We start from the raw sequence: 8,859 nt of genomic DNA on the forward strand, positions 1-8,859 counted from the left end.
TCATCCAACAACCTCAAATTACTTTGTGTTGCTAGTTGTCTATTCCATCATGACATATGCTCCCAAACTCTATTAACATCTCCCACCATTTAAAAAATTTCGTTGTCTGACACCATCCATCTGCATCCATGGATCTATCCAACCCAATTTAAATTTGAAATTTGAAATATTGGTGGGCTTGAAAGTAAAGATTTGAAATTTGAATATGATGATTATTTACCCAATATGGTACTTCCATGGGATCATTCGTATACTAGCAACATCGAAAGAATAAGATTGAGCATAGAATTTAACAATGTTTTTGCAGCGATTGTAGTGACCACGACTAATTTTGGTGCCTAGGTTATCGATTCTAATAGTTTGATCAATTTATTGAATGAAAAAATATTTGTTAGGTATCTTGCAAGGAGTGGTACTCCTTTTCTTAGTATTGAAGAAGAAGAACCCACTAGGAGAACCAATAAGGATGCCGGGGATCGAAACAAGGGTGATGTGAATAATGGTAGAATGGATAACACGGCTTTGGTACCTACTAGTGGCATTGCTACGAAAGAAATCAGGAGAAGAGAAATGCAAGGAGAGATTATTTCATGCTCATTCCCATTGATGGATCCCTTGAATCAACAAGTATGCATTACTGATTCATCTATTTCATTTGATTGCAGACTCCTTGTATTGTTTACTGTTTAGATAAATATATGGGAGCTTCAAGATGAAACAGTAATGGATTATTATTTAGGACATTAAAAAGTTACACCAGTACCAACAACATTTGTAGAAGAGAGGAGTTAAACAAGATATGAGGAATGCGCTCGACCTGGGTTTAGTGTTGCTACAAATGCAGTTCTTTAAACTTGCAAAGACAACCATGTTATTCATGGGATTCATTCATGGTGTTTTTTGTCTCTGGGTACTTTTGGTGTTTGGTGTGTGGGTACATCAATTATTTTATTTATAGTTATCATGTAAAAACAAAGTTAGCATTATCATTGTTGCGTTAAAGACATTGAAGCGGCAGGTCAAAATATTACTTTTGACGTTGGTAAAAGGTGGGAGACGGTAACGGAGCTAGGCAGAAAATGTCATGATTGAATAGAAAGCTAGCATCACAATAAATTTTAGGTTGTGGAGGATAATCGTCGGCGGTATGAGGGCACAAAAATATAAGGGAAATGGTCGACTAGTTAGACTACTCCATAAAGAAATAACCCTCACATGACTCCTTTATAAAACTTTTTGAATTTCCTTTCACTTTTATGATGATTAACACAACCTTTCTAAAGGTGAAGGAGATGTCACACTTCTTGATAGACTATACCTGCAATAGTGATCCAAAAATCCATTTTGTCGCACCTTTTATACTGGCAATGTTCAGGTGTTGCACCAAATTGTTGCACTTTTAACACTTTAATCATGCAACAATTCTGCAAAGTAATTTTTTTTGTTTTTAAATTGTCACCTTCTTCACTTAGCTCTCTTCTATCTTGCTCTGCAGGCTCCACAGATCTTGTATGCATTCTCGACTCTGATACCAATCTGTTGGAAAGGTGGAGGAAGAAAGGCACAAATTTGACACACAAAAACAACACGAGTTGCTACTCTTCTATTGATCACACAAAACTTCATGATTACAATGAACCCGATGAGGGGTATTTATAATTTTTCAACTAGTGACTCACTCAAAATAACTTCAACATGAAAACACCCTCTAAATTTGACTTTACAAAATATAAGATAGAACTCGAACTCACTCACACTTGACTCAATTATCTCTAACTAAAACTAGTTAATTCAAACTCTAAATTTGGATTGCTCTTCATGCAGGACAGATTAGCTATCTTTAACACTGGTGGTGTTTAGGCCTTTTTGTAATGACCCATAATTTGAATATGCAACTAATTACATAAATTTATGTGATTAATAGTCAACACATGAATATTCAACTAATAAGCATAGAATTTAAAAAAAAACAAGAGAAATGACAACTTACCTGTAACAATGAAATTCCTTGTGATTTCAGAGATGAACGCTATTTTAATCCCACTAAATACAACAAATTTTTGGGGACGACTCTCCACCCAACCGTAGGCTCAGTTGCACATAATCTTTCTACAGCTGGCCACCCTTGAGCCCTCAATCAATACTACTACTCAGGAATCCTTTATCTCATGATACTCTTCTCTCGAAGAATGAATGAATACCATCTTCATTGTCGTCCATTGAATAGACCAAAAAATGGAAAGGGGTCTGCATGAACACATTCCATGTGTCAACATGCCAACTTTTGTTTCTATATTTTAAGTTTTACTTAATTTAATATTTCTCTTAATTTAACTATTTCTTATTTTATTTTATTTTTACACCGTAAGGCGTTCCCTTTGAAAATAATTGCCCCAACTAACAATGTGTATAGCTCTGAACCATCGGATGAATTGCTAGATGATTGAACCATCATCTGGCGTTTGATTGAACCTCCACCATGGTTTACAATTTCAACTGAATAGGATACATAGTATATGACCGTCTAGTATCGTGCGCTTCACCTTCCATTTGCTAGGGTTTCTGAAACAGTTATTGTAGGGCCCCTGTATAGAGTTATGGTGGCTTGCAGAGTGATTTTTTACATGTTTCTCATGCCAACAATGTAGCTTTGGCTCTCGACCATTCATTTGTCTTTATTCTAGCACCTACAGAGAAACACTTTACTGGTTTCATGATTGAATTTCCCTTGGGAGGTGTTGTTGCTGCAATATCCAAAACTGCAGCTACCCCCTATTGAGCATGTGAAATTATTGATACAAAACCAGGATGAAATGTTGAAGTCTAGACATCTTGCTGAACAATACAAAGGGATAAGGGATTGTTTTTCTAAGACAATGAAGGATAAAGGTATCATTGTGTTATGGAGAGGAAACACTGCAAATGTTATCCGTTATTTTCCCACTCAGGCTTTGAACTTTGCGTTCAAGGATTATTTTAAGAGACTATTTAATTTCAAGAAAGACAGGGATGGTTACTGGAAACCTCACCTCTGGTGGTGCAACTGGTGCATCTTCTCTCCTTTTTGTTTATTCTTTGGACTATGCTCAAACTCGGTTGGCTAATGATAACAAGGTTGCAAAGAAAGGAGGGGAGAGGTAATTTAATGGGTTGCGTTCACCTTTCGTGGTAAGAAAACCCTTTTTTCTTCGAATAAAACAGTGATTTCTCGCCTATTTTCTTTCTTTGATAAGAGGTTTCATTCGTATCTAAGAACTCAACCTTGGGTTTATTTTTGCAGTTCTTCCACCTAACATGGCTATGGTAATTTTTTAGAAGCCTCCTTTCTCTGGAGCCATTAACGTTCACCTTTTTCTTTGAACAAACAATAACTTCTCATTTATTCTCTTTATTTGATAACAGTTTTTCATTCCTAGCTAAGAACTCAGCCTTGGTTTTATTTTGGCAGTTCTTCCACCTGATTTGGCTATGGTAATTTTTTGGAAGCCACCCTTCTATGGAGCCATTAGCATTCACCTTTTCACTGTAAGAAAACCCTTTTTGCTTCTAACAAACAATGATTTCTAGCTTATACTATGAGATGTGGTGTATTTTATTTTAAAGATTGCCATTTTTTTCTAAAAAGTATGGTAACATTCTTAGGTATGGAATCTTCAAAATTTTAGTACAGATAGGAGTAATGTATGAGTAATACTCATTATTGTGTTTTTTTCCAATTTTTAGGAAAATGTTGAATATAAAACTCCATCTGGGCATACCCGAAACATGTGGGGTCATTGTTGGCTGGTCAGAGTAGCTAGTTCAAATGGTCCATTTGGTAAATATGTTGTGGGAGTATCTGCATGTTGTACATTGGACTCATGTTTTTTTTCATGGGACTTCTATAGTAAAGATATTATGGCATTCCACACTGAATCAAAGGATTTCGCTTCAACATCCAATACCATGTCTCCAGTTTTTGTTAGGAGGGACGTCTGGGGGAGAAGTTTTAGCTTTGTGAATGTTGTGCTAGAGAATCAACATTGGTGGTATAGGCCATATGGGCCTCTTTTAGTATCCACTTCAAGTCCCCAAAAGACAATTAGTATTTATGATATCCATCGTGTAGATCCTATGATCAACTGGGAGACACAAAGGCATGTAGCAAATATGAATTATTATAGCCCGCTGTAATGGAGAAATAAAGGAAAGGTAGTTGTAGCAAAAACTAAGGCTATCGGTCTTTAGCATGTTAATTCTATGGATCCTCATCCTCTACAATCTGTTGTTTTTCTAGGTAGAAATGTTTCAACTCTTCATGTGCATAATTTAGATGTTGAATGCAGTGGTAGTGTAAGACAAAGTTATGGTGAGAGATTTTTGTCTGGGGGTATGTTTTTGTGTGTATCACAAGTAATTTTTGGGTCAAATAATCATTAATTGTCACATATCTTAGAAAGGTGAATGTGTAACCAATCTTTATTTTCCAAATGCAAGGAAATTTCTTCAGAAATGGAAGGTAATGACGGGGTCTTCTAAACCCAAGGTGAAATCAATGTATTAGACTTATGAATGCCTTCTGGAATAGGCCTCAAAATCCCAACTTTTTGAAAGACTGGGAAATAAATTTATGCTCAAGTTGATTCAATTTTTGAAGGGGTTGTAAATACAAGGTTCTTTTCAAAGGCACTAGTTTGATGGTACATAAATGGTCTATTTGGAAGGGAAAGTTTATTTGTGTTTATGTGTTCCCAATGTCTAATGCCCACTTTGAACAACTTTATGCAACTCAAGTCTAGTGACCTTCCAACTTCATGGTGTCTATTAATGGAAATGGGATATTTGATTCTTATTCTTATCAGGAGGATGGTATGAATTTTCCAAAAATGAAAGAAAGGCACGCTTAAAATTAACATGCCTAATAGAAATATGTCATGTGTACCATGACCTTTAAGTGTTCATCCATATTGTGTCAATTATGGTATCAAACAATAAAGTTTTTCATTTGGCTTACAAGTCACAACCCACTAGACTTAGTGCTCTTACTGAAACCCATATGTAAAACATGATGACAATAATTCAACAGGGTACTCTACAACCCCCATTAATGAAGAAGAATAAATATCAGGATAAATTCTACAAATTACATTGGAATATTGACCATGCACCCATGGGTTACATCTCTCTCTTTTATGATTACTTGGTAGAGCTCCAGACTAGGCCCTTACCCGAGCAAAGAAGCCCAATTCTAGTGAAATCAAAGTAGCCCAATTCAAGTGAAATCCTCAAAGACCTTATTTAATAGACTTCTTGAGAACTATGCCGCATATTCAAATGGCTTAAAATTTCTATGAACAATAACTGCGTTAAAAGGGTGACTCCCCATTCTCAGAAACACTGAAAGAAAACCAAATGGAGAATCTGTTTTCACTAGCTTCTTCAAGTCTTTTATTATCTCAGGCTATGTGAAGCCAAACTCACATTGAAAATACTACACAACAAGCTGAATCCTATTGTAATATGTACCATCTCTCCATGCACTGATTGCCTTCTCATATAACATCCTATTGCTAAAACTCACAATACAGAGACCACCAGGCCTAAGACTCATTCATAATTGGTTGTCCAGATTTCATTCAGGAATAGCATTTTCAGGAAATATGCAAATAAATATTTTGTTGCAACTGGTGTCAGAGCTGATAGACTATTACTCCTTGTCTATGTAGGTAAGGGTAACTTGTCATGCGATCTGAATGCCAAATACCGAACCTAACCACACCGTCAGAAGGAAAAACACAGTCCATTATTACATCTGTATAAAAATGATAGGAAAAATCCAATTTTTACATGAGCAATAACAAAAAGCAGTTATGTTACATCAACTAGAATAGAGCTAAAAGTAGTTCTGTTACATCAACTAAAATAGAAAAAGATGGCATTAGGTCTAGAATTTGAAGTTTAACTGATTTTTTTTAATGTATTTTTATAATGAATAAAAATTTTTAAAATAGCTAAGAAAAATCACAGTAATTTTGGTGTACATACGTTTATGTTAACCACTATAAATTAATTTATAATGGACTATAAATTAATTTATAATGGGTGTTGTAGATATTTAGGTTAGGTAAGGTTGATTCTAGTTAAAGAAAACCCCTTTTCAACCTTGCAAAGTATTGTTCTCGGTTGAGGAGGAGTTGTTCCCTGATCATGATGGTCAAATATGTTTTGAGAATCTTCTATTTCAAGGGTTTCCTTATCAATTGCCTCCAAAAAGTTGGGGCAATTGTTGGCTGATTCGAGCAACTAGTTCAAATGGCCCCTTTGGTGAAATTCAAATAGTAAGTGATTGGTCCCTTTGGTAAAATTCAAATAGTAAGTGATTGGCCCCTTTGGTAAAATTCAAATAGTAAGTGATCAATATTCCAAATGATGGAAGCAGTAGGCATCCCTCTTGACAATTTCTCTCGCACTAACCTTGGACAAACTTGGTGGTAGAGTGGTAGTTACAACCATGCACTCAAATATTTTTCATAACCCAAGAAGATTTCAAAAGCTTATATTAACAAACTCAAGTGCAATCATGGGCTACTTGCAATGATGGGAGAGAAAATGCCCCTTTAGCTCCTCCTTCATATCATGTACGAATGTTGGGTTTGACACATACTCTGCAAACTTCACTAATCCAAAAATCAATCCAAAAAAATCAATCGAACCATGATGGACACTGGAAAGTCATCAATTTAAACATCTATATCAAACAAGTTGGGAGGTTTACCAAGTGAAAAGTAAATAACAAAAGTGAATGAAATATGAACTCTGGAATTTGTTTGACCATGACATATGATTTAGTAATTTGTTTTTCTTTGCATTTTATGGTTTTTCTTTGCATTTTATGATTAATGGTTATGCATGAAAACATTTTGTGCTTGTAAAATTTTGATGGCAGTTACCTTGAATCTTTTAACAGTTTTTATTTAAAAAAATGATTTGGGTAAATACTATGAGATGTGGTGTAATGTATTTTAAAAATTGTTAAGCTTTTTTACTTCTATCTTTTCTGCTATTCTTTCCTATATTCTTCTTTTCTATGTTCCCGCCTTATGGTGTTTCTATATATATTTATTTAGAACTCTAGTTTATTATTTACTATTTTATTTATTTATTATTATTATATATATTTATTCAGAACTTAGTTTATTATGTGGTGTAGTGTATTTAGAAAATTGTTAATTTTTTTACTTCTATTTTTTCTGCTACTCTTTTCTACACTCCCACCTTAGAAAGTTTCGATATATATTTATCTAGAACTCTAGGCCTTATGGTGTTTCTATATATATTTATCTAGAACTCTAGGCCTTATGTCGTTTCTATATATATTTATCTAGAACTCTAGGCCTTATGGCGTTTCTATATATATTTATCTAGAACTCTAGGCCTTACGGAGTTTCTATATATATTTATTTAGAACTCGCGTTGCAAAGTTTCTATATATATTTATTTAGAACTCGCCTTGCAAAGTTTCTATATATATTTATTTAGAACTATAGGCCTTCTAGAGTTTCTATATATATTTATTTAAAACTCTAGGCTTGAGAGTTTCTATATTTCTACTTCCTACGCCTATTTCCTACACTCCCGCTTTACGGAGTTTCTATATTTCTATTTCCTACGCTCTCGCCTTAGGGAGTTTGAGTTTCTATTTCCTACACTCCCGCCTTACAAAGTTTCTATATTTCTATTTCCTAAGCTCCATCCTTACAGAGTTTCTATTTCCAACACTCCAACCTTACGAAGTTTTTATATATATTTATTTAAAACCTTAGAGCGTTTCTATATATTTATTTAAAACTCTAGTTTATTATTTACTATTTTATTTATTTATTATTATCTTGCCTTACAGAGTTTCTATTTCCTTACTGAAATCGCCACCCAAATCATCGTCAGAAAATGTCCTCCCCGCCAGTATCCGCCAAAATCATCGTCAGAAAATGTCCTCCCCGCCAGTATCCGCCAAATTATATTGGAGTTGAGAGTAGAGAGGGCCTTGCTAATATTCACACCCATTATTCCGCTCTCACTCTCCTCCCAAATTGAACGGATCATCGCAGATACTTCTTCCTCTCGCACACCCTTGAACGACTCAATTCTTTTGGCACTCAGCAGTTCTAACACGCATATTTTCTTCATTTCCCTCCAGTGATATCCATAGGGAGTGAAGGCCACATCTTTAGAGTTGAAAAACATTAATCTCCCAGCGGCTTTTGGAGGTCGGCTGGCAAAAATCAAGTCATGAGTTCTGAGAAACTCTTTGGCTATGTCAGAAGAAGAGACGACGACGGTAGGGACAGAGCCTAAGCGCAGAAAGAAAATGGGGCCATATTTATCAGCAACGGCTTTAAGAGCACGGTAAGCAGGAGGGATCAGTTGGAAGAGATTTCCGACGATTCGCCATGGAAAGGGACCTGGAGGCAATCTGGCCCTAATCCTTCTCTTATGCAATAAGAGTATGAAAAATAAACACACAAATAAACAAACCATAGCTGCTGCATTAGCAGGCAGTGTAATATGAAATTCCATGTCGGACACACGTTGGTAACTGACACGCTGAATGAAAGGCAGAAGCCTATGCTATTTATAGCCGCCATAAGATCTATCAAAGCTCAGTTTATCCCGATAATATGCGTGAAGGTAAATGGTAAGTGAATTTCAAATAATCGTGAAGCGAATGGTAAATAAATTTCAAATAATTCAAAACCATGCACAAATCTATTTTATTGGATCTTAAGAAAATATTAGATTATTCAGAATTTTTCGATATTTTATTTTTAGGCTAAAAAACAGTAAAGAAATTATTTTTTATATCAAATTTTCTTATGGTAT

The 8,859-nt window shown here is 35.0% G+C and overlaps 1 pseudogene; it reads right to left on the minus strand.

Moving 5' to 3' along the window:
• Positions 1-7,884: 7,884 nt before the first annotated feature.
• Positions 7,885-8,556, minus strand: LOC149252258 (cytochrome P450 750A1 pseudogene; annotated as a pseudogene).
• Between the last annotated feature and the right edge of the window lie 303 nt (positions 8,557-8,859).

The sequence above is a fragment of the Pinus tabuliformis genome, chromosome 7, assembly GCF_031772625.1.
Source record: "Pinus tabuliformis cultivar Carrire ecotype Pingquan chromosome 7, CPIR1, whole genome shotgun sequence".
Taxonomy (NCBI): Eukaryota; Viridiplantae; Streptophyta; class Pinopsida; order Pinales; family Pinaceae; genus Pinus; species Pinus tabuliformis.